Source organism: Octodon degus, unplaced genomic scaffold (genome assembly GCF_000260255.1).
Source record: "Octodon degus isolate 3935 unplaced genomic scaffold, OctDeg1.0 scaffold00039, whole genome shotgun sequence".
Lineage (NCBI taxonomy): Eukaryota > Metazoa > Chordata > Mammalia > Rodentia > Octodontidae > Octodon > Octodon degus.
The window spans coordinates 5,462,272-5,483,651 of record NW_004524615.1 but is presented as its reverse complement, the minus strand read 5'-3'; positions in this window follow the sequence as shown (position 1 = coordinate 5,483,651).

Here is a 21,380-nt window from a genome sequence, read left to right as displayed (position 1 = left end):
CGGCCTGTACCCCGCAAGGGCAGGAAGTGGGTGACACCGGGTTCACGTCAAAATAGGCCCTGAAAATGAAAATGCTTGCTTTTTCAGCCACACCTGCTGGATGTTTCGTCACCGCAGCATGCGGAAGTCTGTCCTGACGGATTCCCTTTGAGCTCCCTCCAGTACTGAAATTACTGTGGCCTGTGCTCGCTGCTAGATGTTGGCGTGCAAGAGAGACGCGCGGGGCAAGGGCTTCGGCCAGGGGCACGTCTACTGAGCGAAGTCCTTCTCTGCAAGCTGTCCGTTACAAATTTCTGAAGCAAAGTTTGAAAACTGAAAATCAAAGGGAGATCACTCCGGTCGGCGCCGAGCCTAAGAGCCATTCTGGTTTCACATTCGTTACATCCCTGTCGCTCCTACGAGGCGGCGCAACAGATCGCCTTGTGTCCGAGCTCCGGTGGGCGGAGTTGGTCAGCGAAGCAATGGCACTAGAGAGCCCAACAAGAGGTAACAGCTCTGTTGCAGGAGCTGAATTGCACACCACAAGGAAGTGATGCTTTGTATCAGTGACACACAGCCACCTACACACGCACACATGCACGCATGCACGCACGCACATTCAACACTTCCTACATAAGTACTAATACTTTATGTGTCAGAAGCTATCTTGTTATGTATTTTATTACAGGGTCTCATTACACAGATTGGACTGGTAGTGATAATCCTGTTTTCAGCCTCCCAAGCGCTGGGATTACAGGCACATGCCACCACGCCCAGTCTGTGCAGAAACTGTCTTATCCAAGCACTGAAAGTCTGTTCTTTCACTTGACCAAAAGTAATCATAAAGCACAAAATCATCCAGCAGAATGTTCTGGGTCTGTTGTAAGCCACTTCCCCTTTTCGGCAGCTCAGGGAGTTGAGGGGCCCTGTCCCCCTCGGCGTAGTCCCCAGTCACTAGGACACACTGTCACACAGTCTGGGGTGCTCCCTAGCTCACTGTCGCCCATACCAGGTGCCCACTAGGAGCTGCAGCACAGTATCCTGAGGTGCTCCCACTCTGACTACAGTCCGCAGTATGCTGGGGCTCTTCCTGTCTCATCAATACTTACTGTGCTGCTGCTCACTGACCCAAAGCACTAGAATAGCCAAGAGCAAGCACCCACGGGACTTGCCCCACGCTTTCCGTCTACGCAAGGTGTGTGAAATGACATGCTGCAGCAGCCCTTCCATCATTTATCTTCAGCTTTTAGCTTATCTTTAGGAGTCATATGTTCTTCCATCCTCGGATGGGATCTGAAGATCCCACATGAACAGGAACTTCAGAATTGTCACAGGAGACAGAACTACCATGTCTGGGGAATGCAGAAAGGCACAGAGAGTGGGCCACAGGGAGGGGGTGGGGTCTCCTAGGATTTCTGCATCTCCCCATAAGGCCTTGCAGTGGCAGAAGATGCACAGATGAGCAGGGGTTTTTGGACATTTTCTTTTTCCCAGCTCAACACTGAATATGTCAGGTCTGCGTGTTGGCACAGGGAAGCGCATGCGCCCTTGCAACTCAGTACAGAAGTGCCTTGTCCCTCGTGCTCTCCGAGGTAAAACCACTTACCTCCCCACCGTGCTGCATGTCACGGGACCACGTACTTAGCACAGGCAAGAAGGACATGGGCTCCCTCAGCAAGTGAGACTGTGAAGAATTTTGCCATCCACAAGTGCAGATTCTCAGGGATTAAAATGCCATTCTGAGTACTGGATTTTATAACACAGGACTGTCAAGAATCTGCTCCAGGCCTGAATTTTCTTCTCCAACCAGATGCAGGCAGTAGAATTAGCTTTCATACAGAGGTTTACATTCCCCTAATGGAGATAAGAGGCTTATCGTTTCTGCAGGGAGTGCCCAGTGTATGTGTGTCACATTCCCGTTCTAAACGAGCTGTGGCTCCGAGTCAGGCCGGGCTCTGGGTCCTTATCGCCTGCGGTGCGCAGCCAGAGCACACTAGGCTAAGATAAAGGGTCTCAGATCCCAGGCTGCACACAGGCTTTGGATCCCAGCCACAGCAGGGATGGAGGCAGGATCTACGAGGTGCGGACGGGCCCGCCGGGCATGCGTGTGCCACGTAGTTCACTGAGCACAGTACCCTGTCCTCCTCCAGCCCTCTGCCTATGCCCATTGCCTGTCAGTGTGAGTGTCACAGGGTGAGCCTGCCCACCCAGAGTCAGTGTCAAAGGACATGAGCTTGGGATCGGGATCCATATGCCAATGAATACATGAGTCGGATAGATAGATAGATGGGTAGATAGATACATAGCTAGATATATACATGCATACATATATACATTGCAAAATATAGGATGAATGCTTATATTCGAAAAATTTACTACAGTAAAAGACAAATTGCCACGAAGCGCCCTCCAAACCCTCTCCTGCCCTTGGAGCACACTCGTCTCATCCTTCTTGCTGCAGTTCTGCACCCTGAGTGTCTCCACAAGGTTTGGTCAGAGGTGCATAATGCTGGGCTGGGGAGATAGCTCAGCAGTCTAACTGCCTGCCTGGCAAGCACAAGGACCTGGGTTCAATCCCTGGTACCACATGCTGAGCCAGCCCCACCAGCCACCAAAAACCAGATGTAATAGCACATGCCTGCAATCCCAGCACTGGGGAGGCTGAGACAGGAGGATCGCTATGAGTCTGAACTGTGTATAGAGAGACACTGTATCAAATAAATAAATAAATAAATAATTGTTTAAGTGCACAACGCTGCTGCCAAGGACCCTCCAAAGGTAAAGCAGTCCTGTAACACCAGCAGAAGGAGTACCAACCTCTGTAGTCACTAGATCTGATGCTGGGTAACTTCTGAGTATTCTCCAAGCTCAAGGTAACCATGAACAGTTAGCATTTTAAATCAATCCAAAGTATTGGGGCAGGCATGACTCCCCACCTAGAGACCCTTCAGTAAGTGGCAAGAGTCCTAGAACAGGTGAGTTCGAAAGGAGAGGGAGGACTGTGAGCGTAGTTGATGCCAATGTGGTGTTTTAACATAATAAATGTTGTTGGGTTTTTGTTGCTGTTGTTGTTTTGTATTTTAGGGAAAGGTCTACAGGGTGTTCAGGGTCTCACTACTAGATCAGACTCATAAGGATCTGCCTATTTACAGTCCCCCAAACCCCCAGCCCCTGTGCTGGCTTGAAGGTGCTTTAATCCACTGAGCTATTTGCCCGACCCTTCATAAATGTTTTAAACATTAAATATTCACTGTAGTTTTTAATCATACCTCAGTTATATACATTGCATATTTTGCTATTCCTTTAACTTATATCTTGAAGATCTTTCCACATCAGCATGTATAGACTAAGCTGTCTTAAAAACAAAACTGAACAGGAAAAGTTCACAAATATTATAAATATAAAAACATCAAATAATATATAAGAAAGAGTGAAAATAAAGGTCCTTCTTATTTCAAATTCTGGGTCTCCCAGTCTTGCTGCTCAAGGGTAAGTTTTGATAAAACTGTTCAATAGGATAAAAGAAATGAGAACCAGAACTGGAAAGGGCTAAGGGTAGCTAGGAATTGTCTGACACACGCACGGGTGCCCCCTCCTGCACCCCTTGCACCGAGCTGCTGCAGCAATGGTTTCTGTCGAGACAGCAGGTGGCCACACAGCAGGCAGGGCTTGAGCTGCAGCCTCCGGAGGGCTGGGTTTCCAGGGGCTGTGGTGGGAAGGACACACGGGGGACTGTGACAACCATGCCACACACCTACTATGGTCAGGGGCTACAGGCTGCCCCACTTGCATCAACAAAGCACATCTGCCAACTTAGTCACTTGATATTTTAAACTGAAACTCAATAAAAAGCATCTTTTTGCCATTTTGACAGTTAAATAGACATGTGTTTCTCTATGAACAAGTCATCGATTTATTTCACCCTTCATAATGTGATGCTTATTATTGAATTGCATTGCTTTTATATGTTAATAAAATGAATTCATTTTTATGCTATGAAGACATTTTTCACACTCATGTAATCTAACATCCATCTTTCTATTGTGGTCACAGTGAATAAGACTTTTTCACTCAACACTCAACTTCCTTCTGTGTTGTCTTTCAGCTACTGTTTTCATTTTATGCTGCCAATATTTAAGACACCTCTGCGGGGTGCAGCTAAGGGTGGGCCCAGGTGGGCTTCCATTCCTTGCAAGGGTCTCTTCCTAATTGTTTAAGTACAAATCTTACATGCCAAATTCTCTCATTGGGATTTTTTTCTTTTATCGTTTGATTCACGTATGAGTTCTTGGATTTAATTTATTATCAATTTCATGATTTTAAAGCAAGAAATATTTAAATTACTTGACACCTATAGACATCCTTTATGAAACTTCACTTCAAATTTCAATGAAAATACCTAGTAGAACTCATACCAGTTTCAAATGGCCATGCAACATATGAAATTAACCTTCAAAAGTCACAGAGAGCTTTTTTAAACAAGCTCATGTTGCCTGACAAACCAAAACAATGAAAAAAGGGGAAAATTGAAATGCTAATTACCACTTAATGTTTCTTAGCACAGGAACACATTTATATATTTTGCTATTTTCTTAGGAACTCATATGAATGAGCGAAACTAACTACAAATTCTTCACACAGAGATCAAACAAATGAAGCATTAATTTGTTTTAATAGGCATGGACCAATCTACTCTGAGAAACCAAACATAGCCACTGAAATAAACCATGGCTTAAAATCACAAGGAAATCCCTAGTGTGACTCTGGAGTGTAGACTGTAGTCTTTATTCTGTTCTGTAAGATAGTTCCCTTGAAGATGTCTGTTATCGTTTCCCACCAGGGCTGGTGAGCGCATGAAGGCAGAGAGCACCCGTGTGTGTCTGAGTATGTCCCTGTAAAGCACAGGGCGCTGAGGGTGGGGACTTCAGTCTGCGTCGGCGGAGGGATGGAGATGCGTGCATGCAGGGCTGCCTCTTTTTACCTGAAGCTTCAAGAAGCTACCAGAACCCAAGGCAGAGCATATCACAGAGAAATGCACGTGCAACATAAATACTGTGAATTATTGTAAATTTATTTGCTTGTTTGAGATACTGGAATGGTGTGAAATTTTTGAAAATGTCCATCTTTGAATGCCCATCCATTTGTGGTAGAGCAAAGTCACAGCAAAAGATGACAGTTTGGGGATTCGCTGACCGGCATTGTAACTGGTGCATTACATATCTCTCCTTGAACCGAGACGTATTCAGGAGCTGGCATACACATGCTCTGTGTGAACCCTGGACACCACAGGGGCAACGGTAATAGCCACAGTAGCTGGAAAAAAAGACACGGAGATCAAACTGCAAGAAACACAAGCACAGCATTCTGGGAGGCTGAGGCAGGAAGATCCCAAGTTTGAGTCCAGCCTGGGAAAAATGACTTATTGGGGCTCCTGTATCAAAATGAAAAATTTAAGAAGAGCTGGAGATATAGGTCACTGTGAAGGCCCTGAGTTCCATCTATAACACCTCAAAAGAAAGGGAGGAAAGAAATGGAGGAAGAAGGGAGGGAAAGACAAGCAGCGCCATGACTTGGCATCTGTGGAGGGCTCGAGGGAGAGAAGCGCAGGACACGCACAAAGGTGCCCTGACAAGGACAAGGAGCAGAGCGGCGCTGGGAGTGAAGGCAAAGGCACGCCCTGGCCGGAGAGAGCCAAGCCTGCTCGGCATGCAGAAAGCGAGATCAACGACGCAAACCAGCGCTGGCTGGAGGCCCTCTCACTGATCCAGGACGGACGGCTGTGCTTCACGCTGCACTGGAGAAGCTGAGGCTTCTGGCCTCCCTTTGTCCTGGCTCTCGTGGGGCACAGCCTGTGTCCTCAAGCACGCCCGAGACACGCCCGGCCTGGCCACGCAGTCCTGTGAGTCCAGGATTCTCCCCGAAAGCAGGGGAGGGGGACACGACTTCCTCGAAAAAAACTGTCTCACTCTGCTTCACATTTTACAAGATAAAAAATAACCCTCTACAAGCACAGCGAACGCCTGGCTGGTGACAATGTAAGTGCCGGGTAACCATCGAATAATTATCTAGTTCGCGCCATCTCTAAAACAAAGACCAAGCTGAAATCTGGGAGCTGCGAGGTGCGTGCTGATTATTCTGTTCATTACTTGGTAACTGGAAGTATAATTACCAAGTAATCTGCATGAACATAATTACGTATTTACATAGTCTTTGCCATGTAATTACAGAGGAGTTTGGTGATTACACAGTGCACTCCTTGCGAAAGATATTGATACTGAAAAACAGCCCCAAATCTGTGTGATGCAGTCATCTCAAACGGAAAGAATTTAACATGAAAATGACTTAGCTCAGAAAAGTCCTAAATCCTAACATTAAGCAACAATAAAATTAGATCAATTTCCAATCATAAACCCAGAGTCTATTTTATGAATTATGGAGCTTGCTGAGACCATCAAAACCATTTGAACCTCGAAATGTTCAAGGAAACGGGAGAATTTGCTTTTCTATTTGAAAATGAAGAGCTTTTTGTATTTGTTAGTCTAATCTTAGCTCAGCCTTAATCCAGCCACAATTAAAATCCCAAGTGTCTTCTTTATACTCTAAGATGTTTAATAAGTAGGTGTCTCAGTTACTTTTCTCTCATTGCTGGGACAAATACTCAACATCCAGAGCGAAGGAAGGAAAAGTTTATTTAGCTCATAGTGGAGCTTTCAGTCCCTACTCGGCTGGCTTGAAGGCATATGGCAGAGGGCAGCCTTCCATGGTGGCAGCAAACAGCAAGAGAGCAAATGGAGGAGGAGCAGCAACAGCAGCAACAGAGAGAGGAAGTCTCTCTCCCTTAAATGGCACTGAGGCTATTGACCGAGGCTGGGGAAGGTACACACACCCATAATCCCAGCGGTACTAAAACCCATAATCCCACCGGTACTAAAACTCATAATCCCAGCAGTACTAAGACCCATCATCCCAGGGGATCAGGAGTTAGTCTCAAACTCTAGAGGTCCCAGCTCCATGGCTGCCTGAGGCTTCGGGGGGACGACTAGACATAAACAATAGCAGTAGGTACAGAAAACTCAAGAGTAAAGTTGAGCAGTATCGGTCACTTAACAAAGTTCAGAGCATTTCTCTCTACACAAAAACAGGAATATTTATTTTTAAGGGATTTACTACAGACTCCCTGTAATGTGCTGAAATGTTTAAGTGTTTCTTTAACTGGGTATTCATATCAAAATTTTTCTACTGATCAATAATTGGAATTTAAGGGGCCGGGGAGATGGCTCAGTGGAATAAGCACTTTCCGGGCAAGCGCAAGGGCCTGAGTTCAATCCCTGGCTCCGCGCAAAAAAAAAAAAAAAAAAAAATTGGAATTGACTTTCTGTTGAGAACAGCTGAGGTGTTAATGACTGAAGTGCTGTATGGTAGGCAGAGGAGAGTGTTCCTTATAAAAGACTCTACGTAAAACATTTGCATAAAATAGCAATTCAGCTAGAAATGAATAAAACAGACGGCTGCATGTGCACCCTAACTGGACAATAACCTGGAAGCTGCAAAACAGACACATGAAACAACAGACACGACTAGATGGACGACCCCTGCACACTAATTGCTGCCCTTTACCTGGGAAAACGCTCCGGGTCTTCACCTCCCTGGCTCCTGGGCGTGGCCAGCTAGTTCGGCAGCTAACTGACTCGGGTCTCTCAGTGTTCTTCAGAACATCTGTCTAGTCATTTCCTGCTGCTTTGCTCGCCGAGCACTGACCGGAAACAGGGAAGTAATGTGAAGGGCAAACAACCGAGCATCGCGCTTCTGGGAATCTTCCCCACAAAAGCGCGAGTACACATCGCTGCGTATCAGGCCATGCTGAAGCCGTTATAAACTAGCTTTAATATTTCCGAAGAAAACAGTAATGTGGCATCTTTAAAGAATCTCTACTCCTATATTTTAAAAAGAGCAAATGCTCAATACATAATCATCGTCTTTCTTTCAAAATTGTTACTTCTTCCATAGATGCATAATTATCTGCCCTAGTCACAATCACGGTAGCACAGGAAGGTAGTAAGGAGCGTTCCACCTCTCGCCTGCCTGCTCCCTGACCGAGACACCCAGCTTTGCTGCCAATCAGGAAAATAGGTGGAAAACAGACTCCGGCCACAGGTCCTGCATTTCATAAATCCACAAAGCAAGCTAGCTTAGAGAACAACCTATGCGAGTGGGTCTTCAGCAGAGCTGGTCCCCATAAGTTACATCACCCAGGTCCCTTCTCTCTGCTTCGCTCCTCCCAGTCCATGTTGTTTTAAACTAATCCATTCTGCCGGGGTGCCGGGTTGAACTGTGAGGTGTGGCTCTGGCCACAGCCAAGACAGGCAGAGCTTGGAGGTGCAGGAGACGGGCGGAGGCAGCAGCCATTAGGAAGCCGGGAAGGGAGCCTGTGTCCCGGGGCCTGCGCCTCCACCCACGCGCGCAGGCCGCACACGCCTCTGCAGCAAAGCGCAGCTCTTTTTTTTCATCTATTTATTTTTATTTTTATTTTTTAAAGAATACAAAATAATAATAAAAAATGAAACTGCATTAGAAATGCCACAAATTTCACTGAACAAAATAATAGGAATTTGACAATGGTTGGTGTATCGCATGATGTTATTTTCAAGTTAGTTGTTTAGATTACTAGACATAAATGTGCAAACTTGGTTTAAACAAAACAAAACAAAACAAAAACTGTTGCTTGTTCCCATACACATGGACATGGCAGCCAAGGAATCCGCACTGAGAAACAATTCAAATTGCTCAAGAATGTGTGTGTGTGTGTGTGTGTGTGTGCGCGCGCGCGCACGCACTGGACTTGTAAGCAATTAAATGTAAATTTTCAAATGTTATACCTTTAATTTAAGCAAGTTTATTTAACATTTTTTTCTTTTCTTCTCTTTTTTGGCTGGCTCAGGCTGCCTTAAGGGCAGGGCCGGTGCTGTTTGTGGAGCTGGGGATGCAGCCACAGACCCCTGTGCCTGACTGAGTTTGCCCAAGCAGGCGCTTTAAACAACTGAGCCAACCCGCAAGCTCCATCATTTTTATTTTCATGACTTGGGATTTATACTTTTCATGACATTCAGTGATTAAGTTTGAATTGTTCGAAGTCATTTAAAAATATCTAAATAACTGAAACTTTCCCTTTTGCAATCTTTATATTTTGACAAAATATATTCATTTTGTGCAATTACCCTTTTAGCTCTTCATTTTCTCAATAGAAAAAATCATAAAACTCTATATTATATTAAAAAACATGATTCTGATTGATTTAAGTCAAGAAAAATCTTCCTGGTACATAACGAATGCGCGCAGCTTGTGGGACGCCTTTGCGCTTGTCACGCATGACTGGCCCCTCACTAGACGTGCAGACGTGCAGGTGCCGTGAGGTCTGATCTCATGTCATCAGGGTAAGAAAGCCGCAATGCGGGCGTGGTTTCCACGGCACTCTGAAGATCTGTTTGTCATGAAGAGACAATATGCCGCCTTTTATTTAACCCCTTAAGTGTGTGTGCCTCAAAATTTCAAATATTTAGGCATGCGGTAGGTCGACCCCCCCTCTTGCCTTGTGCTCACGACACACTGCGGGCTCACCACCCTTTCCCTCATCATGCAGGAAGTTTTTAAAAATGACTCAAGAACTTTTCCCACTCTCAACAACTATCACTGCCACTATCACTCTATACCAAACAAACAACACTTCTAATCATTCACTGTATATTCCATTTAAAAAGGTATTCTGCACCAAAAAAAAACTTGTATTATGGGCAGGAAAAATTGATATTTGCCATTGAATTTGATATTTGACATTGATATTTGCCAACAAGACATTGGAGCTATTTGTTACACAGTACTGTCATGGCAGTGGCTAGCTAATACAATACATAAAGAGTTAAAATAAATATAAGGTCTATAAAAACACAGAAAATGTAGGGAATGGCTCTAATGGCTCAAATTCAAATAAGAGCCTTTAAACAGAGATGACACAAGATTTTGGGAAAGTGTATTACAGCCTGGGCAGAATGCATAGTGGAGAGAGCCAAGGAAGTAAGAGTGGGGTGGAAAGCAGAGACAGGAGAATGAGAACGAGGAAGCTGGGAGGATATTAGCAACAGAGTAAAAGTTCACGGAGGAAAAGGTCCCAGCAGAAGTCACAGCACAGAAAACATAATCAGTGACATGAGACAAGAACACTGGCTCTGTCACATGGTGAGGAGGGTGAGATGACGGCGAGGAGACGGAAATCTTGAGGGGAAGCAGCTGCGTGAGAGCAGGACTAGAGCCACACTAACACACGAGGAGCAGCCAGACTCCCGACGAAGGGGAAGGAAAAGAAACTCAGAGCTGCCGAGCGAACCACCTCTTGAGCTAGGAGGGCATTTACAACAGCAGGTCGAGATGATCGCTACACGACAGGAAAAGAAAAAACTTTTAAAAGCTGTTGTGCCCAAGCTCATTCTGGCCAAAAGTGTCAGTGGAGAGGACAAAGAAAACCCCGGAGTTCTCCCAATTCTCCAGATGGAGGGGGAAAGGGGGAACCAATGCAAAGAAACACACACTAAAGGCTCCCAGCTTCTCCTGCGCAGGTGCCGGAGAGAACCAGGATCTCTGGGAAAGAGGCTGGGTCCCCTCCCTGGGCAGGGCCAGGTTGTCCTCTATGCATTAAGCCTACAGAGCACTTTGGGAGACATCACTCTGTGCCTCTGGTGAGAACACAGTTATCTATAAAGAGTGTTGACATTTGTCCATGAGGTCACAAGGCCAAAAAGTGCGTGGACGTCCACTGTCCTTGGTGAATAAGAGCACAGGCTACAGACAAAGACCTTGCTTTATGCCCTGGTGCTCATGCTAGCTCGGATTTTCAGCCTGCCACCTGCCTTCCTGTCTATAAAGTAAGGACAGCAATGTACCCAACAAGTCATCCTAAATCTTTGCCTGAAACAAGGCTCAGGGTGTAGCTCAGCAGTAGAGAGGTTGCTAGGCATGTGTGAGGTCCTCATTTTTATCTCCATTAAAAAAAAAAAAGGAAAGGGCTTTATTTTCTTTGAGGACATGGGAGAGAACGCTGGGAAGGATGAGGAATTTTTTCTCTCAGCTAGACAAAGGGAGGCTGAAGATTTTATGGCCTTTCATTAGGGTGGAGTTTGGAGAGGATGTTTAGATATACCTGAGAAGCTGATTGGGGTCTTCCTTGAGGCAGCAGAAAGGGTGGAAGGAAATTACAACCTAGGCTGAGTTGGAGAATAAAGGGCGAGGTGGCCCTGGGAGCACAGGCCTTTGCTTTAAGGGCACCTGTCGTATTAGATGACCACCTTGATCTCCACTTTTTGTAAAAAAAAATTAAACATGATGCATTCAATTAGACTTATGAATAGAACATGTTCAGCAAGTGCTTGATTGATATTGGTACAACAAATGCGTAATAGTTCCTGTGCTAAAATGAGGAGGGATGGCTTTTGAAGAAGTGAAGAAAATTCATGTCAGTACCTTCTTTGTTTTGTGGATACACAGTCACTTTGAATAATATTTTTTTTTAAATCTGAAAGACCATTTGAATGGCTGTCTCCTATAGAAATGTGTATGCCTATTACTATCACGTATGTGTACACTTGGTGCATTGTGTAAGTATAAGGCAGGGAGTTGGGTGAAACTGAGCTTTCGTTAACCACACATCAATTAGCAGCAACACAAACCACTCAGACAGAGCTGCACAGGGCCGTCCCAACACCTACTTTGATACGTGAAGCTCATGCAAGTGGGTAATGTGGACAGGGGTGACTCCACTAAGATCTGTTAACAAGGAAAGGTAGTGTAGGCATTGGAACAAAATTCATGAGCACATGTGCACTGGTGGCTCAGAGTCAACAGAAAATCTAAGTGGGAATGCCATCCTTGCAGCCACCTTGAAGTGTACCCAGCCTGTGCTTCAGTCAGCATTGGACTTCCTATTGTCATGAACAGGAGGCCGTGGGAGATAGGGCAATCCCTAAAAAGACATCACATCACTGTTACTCCGAAACAAGAGTGGGCCATGACTTTATTCCATTGGAAACCTGAGCAGGGGGAGGCAACTGTATCTCTAGAGAGTAACAGTGGGAAGGATCATATGGTGGTAGATTAACTAATGGTCAACTTAAGTTAAAAATATGCAGCATGGTTCTGGGCATGAAAGAGCCACCTGAGGATTGCTGCTGGTTTTCCTGCTAGAAACTCAGTTGTTATCATTGGAGGAGGAGCTCTGGCACCTCACTGTCACCAAAGATGGCTGATAATCTCTCCTGGGGACACCTTGAACATGCTTTCCTAACTCCAGTTCAGATCCCTCAGCCTGCAGCTCAAATCCTTCACTCTGCTAGCCCAGACTTCCTAGTGTCTACCACTGGCCACTGGGCCTTCCCAGGGCAGGTCCTTGATACAGACATGCATGGAACGTTGCTGTGAGCACTCGGCCTCCAGCTGGACTTGTAGAGGACATTCACAGGGGATCGGGGGCCCCAGCCGGACTCTTCAGGTCTCTAGTTCACCAACAGATCTCCAAAACTCTTCTGCATTTGACTGGGTGAATGTTATAAAATAAACCTATAAATTATGTGTCTTGTATTAAATCTGTTCCCTTAAAAGCCCTAACTACAACATATATATACCTGGCAGCAGCAAATCAAGTGATTGTAACTGAAAGTGTCATATTTGTGAATCAGTAGCCTGAATCATCAGGATCTCTAGTTTTCCAGGGGAAGACCATGACAAGATTTCCTGAGCTAATAAAATCACATTAATATGATATCCCCCCATTTCTTCTCCCCAGAACTTGCCCAACAGTTTTCAGGATGTCAGTCTTTTTAGGCTCTAATAAAGTTCTGAGCATCACATTCATTTTAAAAGTTACTGTATACATTCATAACATATATTCAAAGGCCTACATTAATACACCAACACTACTGATTCATACCCACTTCAGTGACATTCAGAGTTTGAGGAAAAACTCTTTCCTTCAGCAATTAATCACCCATATTTTGGGTCCTTTCTGATAGTCTGTCACAACTCAATCATCCGCATTACCATCTGGGGAAAACCCACACTCGCTTCTTTCCACGTATTAAACATCTAGTCAGAAATCTCCCATCCATTAAGAGTAACATTAGCCTTATGAAAATCAGCATACATTTATTTTTCTTTGAATTCAGAAGCAGAATGTCCAAGAAAATCAGTGACCAGAATTGTCCTAGTGTACTTTAATGGAAAGTATAAATATGAGGCCAACCCTACGCAAAATGGCCAAACAGACCGGAAGTCCTCTAGAGTCCTTTGCATTCCAGCACGACATTTCCAGGTCACCTAGTCTTGCCCCATCGTAAATAAAAGAAGTAGGTGAACATACTTACATCGAGGTGTTATGGACTGGCACATACGCAGTCAGAAGCTGACGTGTATGGGAATGCGCCGGGCCACCCTCCCACTTAACTACCCATCTTCTCCTCAGCACTCTTGGAAGCAGTCATCGCAGTCACCGGTGATTCGTTCCTCCTCTTTCCAGGGCTGGGCAAGTTCCCTCAGAAAGCTTGGACTTCCTCAAGATCAAAGTTGCCTCTTTCACCTGTCAACTAAGATCTTTTGGATCCACAGACACTGTCCCCCTCATGCAGGACAGTGCTCCAAGTATTTTAGCAAAGCCATATTGTCTTCCTAAGTATCTCTCTCCTGAACTTTGTTAACAGCAGAAATTTCAGCTCTACTTCTTTTGCCACTTGGCTTCCAAATGGTCGCCATCTCTTTCACCTCTGTTTGGATGTGCGATATTCTCAAAGATTCTTTTTCAAATATATGGCCCAGAAGCAGCACCACCATGATAACAATTTCTCAGCCAATACCAATTTCATAGCATTCTAGAGTTTAGACTTTGAAACCATCTAGGCACCTAGCTCTGAATCCCAGCTCTTGCTCCACATGCTGTGTGACCTTGAGCCAGCAATCTATCTTCCCTGTCCTCTCATCTGTGAGGGAGGAATTATGTCACCTAAAAAAGAGGGGGGTTGCAGGAAACTGAAGTGGCACCAAAGTGCAGCCCTCAGCACAGAGATAAACCCTCAGTTCACGATCCTGGCCAGTTATTTATCACCATATCAGACTAAAATGATGACGTGAAAAAGACAGCTAAGTTGTTTATATATCCAGAAGGGCATTTGAATATTCCCAAAATAAGGCAGTGATTTTACATGGCCCCTGAGGGTGACTTCTCAGTTTTCAATATTCTTTCTCCTGGCTGTGGCTCAAGGATTCAGATTAATTCATTGTTTCATTGTGAAATGATACTCTCCATATCTCACATATTTCAACGTTCAGAACTGAGCAGCAAAGTTTTCCAAAATCCCAAAGTAGTGCCTGGGTTTTCTAATTTTATTAGAAATAAATGGTCTCCCAGGTCATAAATTCTGTGTATCATCAACTAGTTCTACTCACGGGTGCTATGGGAGAGATTTGTGTTATTGCTGACATTAAATCTACTCCAAACACCTCTTACTCTTGCCATGGAAATTGCTATATGGATGTAGCACCTTTTAGGAATTCCAATTCTAAGTGTTCTATGGCAGGGCTGAAGTCCAGGGGAAAAGGAGAGGTGGAGGGGGAGAAGGGGGAGAACAGAGGAGAGGACATGAAAGGAGAGGAGAGGAGAGGAAAGTAGAGACAGAGACAGAGAGACATCACTGAGTTACAGGATGTTACACTACAGGTTCTCTTATGTCCTGAGTCCTCACTGACCTTGAAGGACTAGGGCCAAAATGTTGACTGTCCTGGTAGCCCTTCTTTTTCTCTAATTTTTTGATTTGCAAACTTCAGTTGTTAACCCTCCAAATGAGAAGCTTAATGATATTATTACACTACAATTTAGGCAGTTGAGCTTAACATCACTATCTGTCTGAATATCAAACGCCTTAGACATAACATGGAACAGGTATTTTCCAACAAATGTTGACATTTTAAACTTTGAATCCCTATAGAATGTGGAAAAAAAATAAAAAGAGAGCAAGAGAGACAGAAAGAGAAAGGGACAGAGACAGAGACAGAGAGACAAAGAAGGGGGAAGGGGAGAGACAGACAGACAGACAGACAGAGAGAGAGAGAGAGAGAGAGAGAGAGAGAGAGGCCCATCCTCCCCTTCCCCTTGTCTGCTTGCACCCTGGATGTGGAGAGGACCCCAGGCAGCCCTTCAATCCTTTCACCACTGCTCTGGAGTTCTGCAGGGGGCCAAAGTCCAAAATGACGCTGAGATACAATCATATATTACAAATTGAAAACGGATCTCATGCCACACAAACTTCTTCCTCCACTGTCTAACTTCTCCATCTGGCCATCTGTTAGTCTAGAGCTCAGAGAGAAAATAGAGATAGAGGAGCAATCCCAATTGCAAAACTGGGGCAATTCATCCAAGGATTCGGAAAACAGTCACTAGTCGGAAGAGCCACACCGATAAGTCGATCAGTGGCGATCTCAATTCCAAGGCCTGGCTCCGTGTGCATTTCCAGAGAAGCCAGCAGCGCAGCCTGCACCAGATGCTGGGACTTCACACGCGTTCATAAATGCCTCCTACCCGTGATTTTAACACTTCTCTTTACTGCTATTGCCAATGGTAAAAATTGCTTGCTAAACTTCAAAATGCTTTATGAGCATATTTAAAAGTATGAATGAGCACCAAGGTTGCAGAATTGCCGTGGACTCCAGAAATACCGTAGGTACAAGAGTGGAGGTGACGGGGGAGACAGCCAGCATGCCAGTCCCCAGCTGTGGTGTCCTCAGCACAACTCTGGCTGGCTGGTCTCTTACTCCAAACCCTTTTCATACTCCTTATTTCAGTGGACGCTCACAACGCAGAACAGCATAGCGCAGTCTGGGAGCAGCCCATCACGAGTAAGGAGATGGGGCTGTCCCAGGGATTCACAGCAGCTAGCACACGTTCTGCTTCAGAGATGGAAGCAAGGCACCCAAGAGCGTTTAGGAAGAAAAGGAACAGAGAGCGAAGGCTCGCGAAGCCCTGGGTGATTTCCAAGGGCATCCTGGTTACAACCTGGAACAGGCCCCTGGCACTGCAAGCGTAGGTCCGCCTTTCACTGTCCATGGCCCAAGGGAGTGGTGGACACAGAGGGCCTTGTTGTGAGAATTACAGAGGCAGGTCGCACATGTTAACACTTGTAACTCTCTGCTTCCTACAGCTGTAGGTGGTCGTCTCTTCTGAGCACACGAATGCTGCTCTCTATTCCAGGTTCTCCACCACACTTCTGGAGGGGCATGCGTGTGTGCATGCGTGCGTGCGTGCATGCGTGTGTGTGTGTGTGACGGGCTACTAGAGCTTAGGATCTCTCATGGTCAGTAAAACTGCAGCCTCTCACTCCCCTGGCCTCCCTGCTTCTAGTTCCCTCTACCGCCCGCTCCTAACCATGACCCTGACTCCTCGAGGGCTGGCTGCTCGCCCCAGTGCTGGGACCAGGACAGAGTCCTTGCAAACTCCTGGGCTCTGCAGGAGTCGGACCTGGCTTGATCTCCTCATTCTTTTGTAACAAGCTAAATGAAGCTGAGCACAATGCTTTGCTTTTTCATCTAAAGCGGGGAACCGAGAGTGACTGTTGCAGCAGTCTCTCAGACAGCACAAGTAGGGTACGAGGGCCTAGCGCAACTCCTAACAATGCAACAGTGTCTGCGATTTCCGCCGGCATCTTGGGTCTTATTACAGTTCTTAATCAACTTCTGCTTTCGGGACCGGCCTGGCCCTGGATCCATATTAGAGAAGCTGTGTTCGCCTATGTCTTCTTGTGGGCCATGCTGTCCCTTCCACAAGCACAGCACTGATGTGGGGAGGTCGGGATGCTGCCTGGAGAGAAGACTACTAGTTAAAGCAATGTGAAAGAGAGACAGTGGGGCAGGAACAGAATCACACTGTTAGACACCTGGGGAGATGGCTCAGTAGAATAAGTGCTTCCCTAGCAAGCACAAGGGTCTGAGTTCAATCCCCAGTTCCTCAAAAAAAAAAAATCACACTGTTAAACTTGGGGTCTTTTTTTTTAACACAATGGAGCACTACTCAGCCATGAAGAAGGATAAATTGGGTCATTTGTAGAAAAATTGACAGCTCTGGGCAGCATAATGCTAAGTGAAGTAAATCAAAGGAGGTTAAAATAGTGTATGGTTTCTCTAGTGCGAGAAACCCAAAGCACAAATAATTTAAAGAAAATACACACAGAGTGGGTAGAAAGGCGATGTCAGCTCTTTGGAGATGGGAAGAGGATCTGGGGGGAAGTAAGAGAGCAGGGTAGAGAGGAAAGCATAGTGAAAGTGGTCATGGTAGGATTTGCAGATGCACCAGACCCCATGGCAAACACAGCCACGCACTGCAGCTTAGGAAGAGCACCTCTACACTCAGGTACCAAGTGTACAGCTTGTGTCTAGATGTCGCCAGAAAGCCTCATGCAGTGGTAGTGGGGAGTTTTGATGGGAGCAAGATTTGGGGTGTGACTGTGGATCCAGTGTGTGGTGACAGAAGCCTCATCCTGCAGATTAGTGACGCCAATCAAGATGGTTGTATCCTAGGTAGGACCTAAAAAGATAGAAAAAGAAGCAGGCTTGCTGCTGCTGCCGTGCCCCGCTGGCCCTTGTGCTGCTGCTGCTCACTGCCTTCTGCGTGCCACACCATGGGCTGTTTCTCCTGCAGCCTGTGCTTCTGCTATGCTACCCTGCCTTGGAACCGGCAACTGTGAGCTGAGACCTCTACAGACTCTGAGCCCCAATAAACCTCTCCTCCTTTAGTGTGTGGGTGTTGGGCATTTGTCTCAGCAATGAGGCATGTAACTAAGACATCACTTTTAAGCATTCCAAACAATGTTATACGGGACATTAAGAAGCTAAAAAGTTTTGGTTAAGAAATGCTAAATCTAGAACTTAGGAATACCAGTGCAAAGGCTGGGGAGTAACTCAGTAGAACAAGCACTTGCCTGGCAAGTGCAGGGCTCTGAGTCAATCCCCAGTGCCACAATTTTTTTAAAAAAGGAAACACCAGTGCAGATCTAGGTATAGATACACATGCAGACGTGCTCGTGCTGGTAGATACAAATGCACAGTCTGTAGATCCGGATACAGGTGCTCATGCAGACATAGATGCTGACACAGAGACAGACTGGAGATCAGGTGCAGATACGGAGGCAGAGGCAGGATTTATCTCCCGCTGGTGGTGCACAGAGGCACTTGCTGGGCTCCTGCAGCAGTACGTCCATCCTCCTCATTGAGGGCTGCTGCCCTTCCTGCCCAGTGTGAGTGGACAGCAGCTGGATGGCTTGCTTCTGTGCTCCTTGAGTGACTCTCACTGCTTGGGTTGGGTCAGGGCCACGTGTCCGGATGTCCGCTTCTGCATCCAGGCTGTGTGCTCGGTTTGTGTCTGTGTACTTGCTGAAAACACCGTCTGTACAAGCCAAGCCTTTATGAGTTCATTTCCACTGAAGTTTCTGCTCTTCTCAAGTGAAACATACACACTGCCAGCTGTGGATGACAATGGTGCCCTGTTGCTGCACTCAGTTCTCTGCATTGTGTCTAGCGATCAATAGCTTTCCTTAAGGGTCTCCTTTCAGAGAAACATGGATATTAGAACGTCACTCTTCACAGCCACGGCCACCTGTGACCAGGCCAGGTATGCGGCGCCACTGACCTCTGGCTTGCTGCAGTGCTGGGACTGAATGGCGCCCTGCAGTGGGCAGGTTGCAGTGCAGCCCTTGATGCCTGTGAGTGGCACCTGATCTGGAAACAGAGGCACCCCAGATAGCATGGAGGGAAGGGAGAACGCTTCCAGGTCAGGGCAGCCTGGGCCCAATCACCAGTGTCCTGGAGAAAAGACACAGAGCCGCAGCGAGTGCGCAGAGTGGGCACAGAGCCGCCCACCCAGGGGAAGGTGGCCCAGGGCCGTGGGCCTCTGCCTGCAGGGCCCCTTATGCTGCCCCAGTGGGTAGGAGAAGGAAGCTGGCCCCGAGCCAGGCCTGAGTTCAGACTTCTGGTTCCCAGAGCTGTCTCACGCTAGGTGGGCTTGATTCAAGCCACCCATTTCATTGTGGCTTGTTTGGACGGCCACAGGAATATTGTTGAATTCCTATCATTTTGTTTAGTGAAATTCTGTATCATTTCTAATGGGTATTTTGTCCTATCAAAAAAATGAAAACAATATGCAGTGAACTAACCATTATTACCCTGCTATTATGTTTGGGGATTTTGTTTTTTGTGCTTTCTTTTTCTTTAATTTTTTTTTAACTTGTGCAATAGCTGAAACTTCGTTTGTGATGTCTAAGCCCGTGTGAGTCCGTTTCCTGACTTGAAGCAGAGACCCGAGAGGACCCTCCAAACACCACAGCAGGCTCTGCCCAGATCTCTGCATTACGCTGCGGTGACTCCGGAGCGCCTGTTCCAGTGCTCACGTCCAATGCCCCGCCTGAGGCCAGCGCCTGCCAGCAGCCCCCTCCCAGCTGCCCTGCTCTCAGCCGCCTTGCTCCCCACCCCACAGCTCAGAGTCCAGGCGCTGCCTCGGGCCCCACAACCCATGCTCCCACCATCTTCCGAACGCCCGGGGGTGCTAGGCCACCACTGACCTGCCCGTGCTCCCTGGTGCTGCAGGCATCCTGTAGCACAGGCGCAGTCATGATTCCCACAGGCGTCACCTCGGTCCAGAGCCCCAGGCTGACCCTTCGCAGCCCACACAAGGGTATCTCACACCAGCAGCCTCTTGAGCCAATGGGCAGGATTCGCATGACGACTTTGCCGGTCAGTGTACACACTGCACGTGTTTGCCTTCTGAACAGATGCTGTCTTGGTCACACTCCACCGGTGACACCCAACAGCCAATGTTCACAGCTTAAAGGAGAAGAGATCTGTCTTGGCTCACAGTTTGCAAAGGCTTCAGTCCATGGTCGGCTGGCTCCGAGGCAGGGCAAATAGCACAGGGGCATAGCAGACAGGAGGCAGAGGTCCAGGGAGGAGCCAGGAAGGGAGACGAAGCCTTCAGGGTCACCCACAGTGACCAGTGCCTCCAGCTCCTGCTAGCAGCGAGTCAGCTACAGCCCACCACCGAAGCGCCTCCCGAAGGTCCTGCGTCTGCATGCACAGGGCTTTAGGGGCACAGCTGGGTACACGCACAGCTGATGTGAAGATGCCAGGACCTGCCAATGCCTTTCAAAAGGGCACATTAAACAGTACAGGAAAATACCATATATGCGGAGCAGGAAGGATATTAACATGCTGAGATAGATGTTCCTTACCCTCCTTGCCAGTGCTTCTGATATTTACTGATATTTATGTTTGGTTTTGTTTTTATCAATACACAAATTGGGGATATACTCACTGTGTCATTCACTTCCCAAAACTTCTAGGTATTAAGTCAAATGATTTATACTCTTTAGTTTTAGTAAATACTGACAAATTCTCAAAATGGTGTAGTCCTGCCAGTAATGGTAAGGATTACCCCTTCGGCACACTTCTACCGCAGTGGGATATCATGAATAGGGCTCTTTTTTTGTCGACTCATGGGTGAAAATTGGCATCTAGAGGTTCTAGTGATTTTTGTTTTTACATATTTTTGTGTCAGTTTACATTTCCCTGAATCTTAATGACGTGCGTATCTTCGGAAATGCATCGGTTATTTGCATTGCCTTTGCTGTATTTAACTAATCCCACCGTATATTTTATCACCATGTGTATTAAATTACTTGTCTTTTTCTTCTCCATTTGCTCATTTCATCCTACAAAACTGGAAGAACTTTCTTGGAGGCAGCTGTGAGTCTGGGAGCTCCTTACGCAGGCCAAGAGCAAGCTGGCGGCTGGAGTCTCCGGTGCGAACCGTGGCGGGCGGCCCCGCAGAAGGAAGGCGCACCCTCGGAGGCGAGGAAGAAGCTACAGGCGGCAGGCAGCGAAAATCAGTAGATTTGGGGAAGCGATCCGCACAACGATGAACTCTCCAAGATAAACCGAAGTCAAAAGCAAGTACTTAAGACATGTCAATAGCCAATTTAATATAAAAAGGATAAAAGAGTATGCCACTGCTGTTTACAGTATTAGTCCTGAAAGCGATCATTTGATTTTTAACCTAATATACCTGGCGTTGTTTCAAGAATTATTTTGCAGCTCAAAAGACTAAAATGAACTTTAAATCAAATTAAAATACAAAATTTTGAAGGTTTTGAATAAGTTTGTTTAATTGTATATTTCAGGCAAAAGAAAAAATCAAGTCTGTAGATAAGAAATTAGACATCTTCAAATATATTTATTACTTTTTTTCTATCAGAAAACCTTTTCCATTGATAATCACCCATTGATAGACAAATATATGAAAAATGAGTTCTGCAGGATAGGCCAAGTTTTAA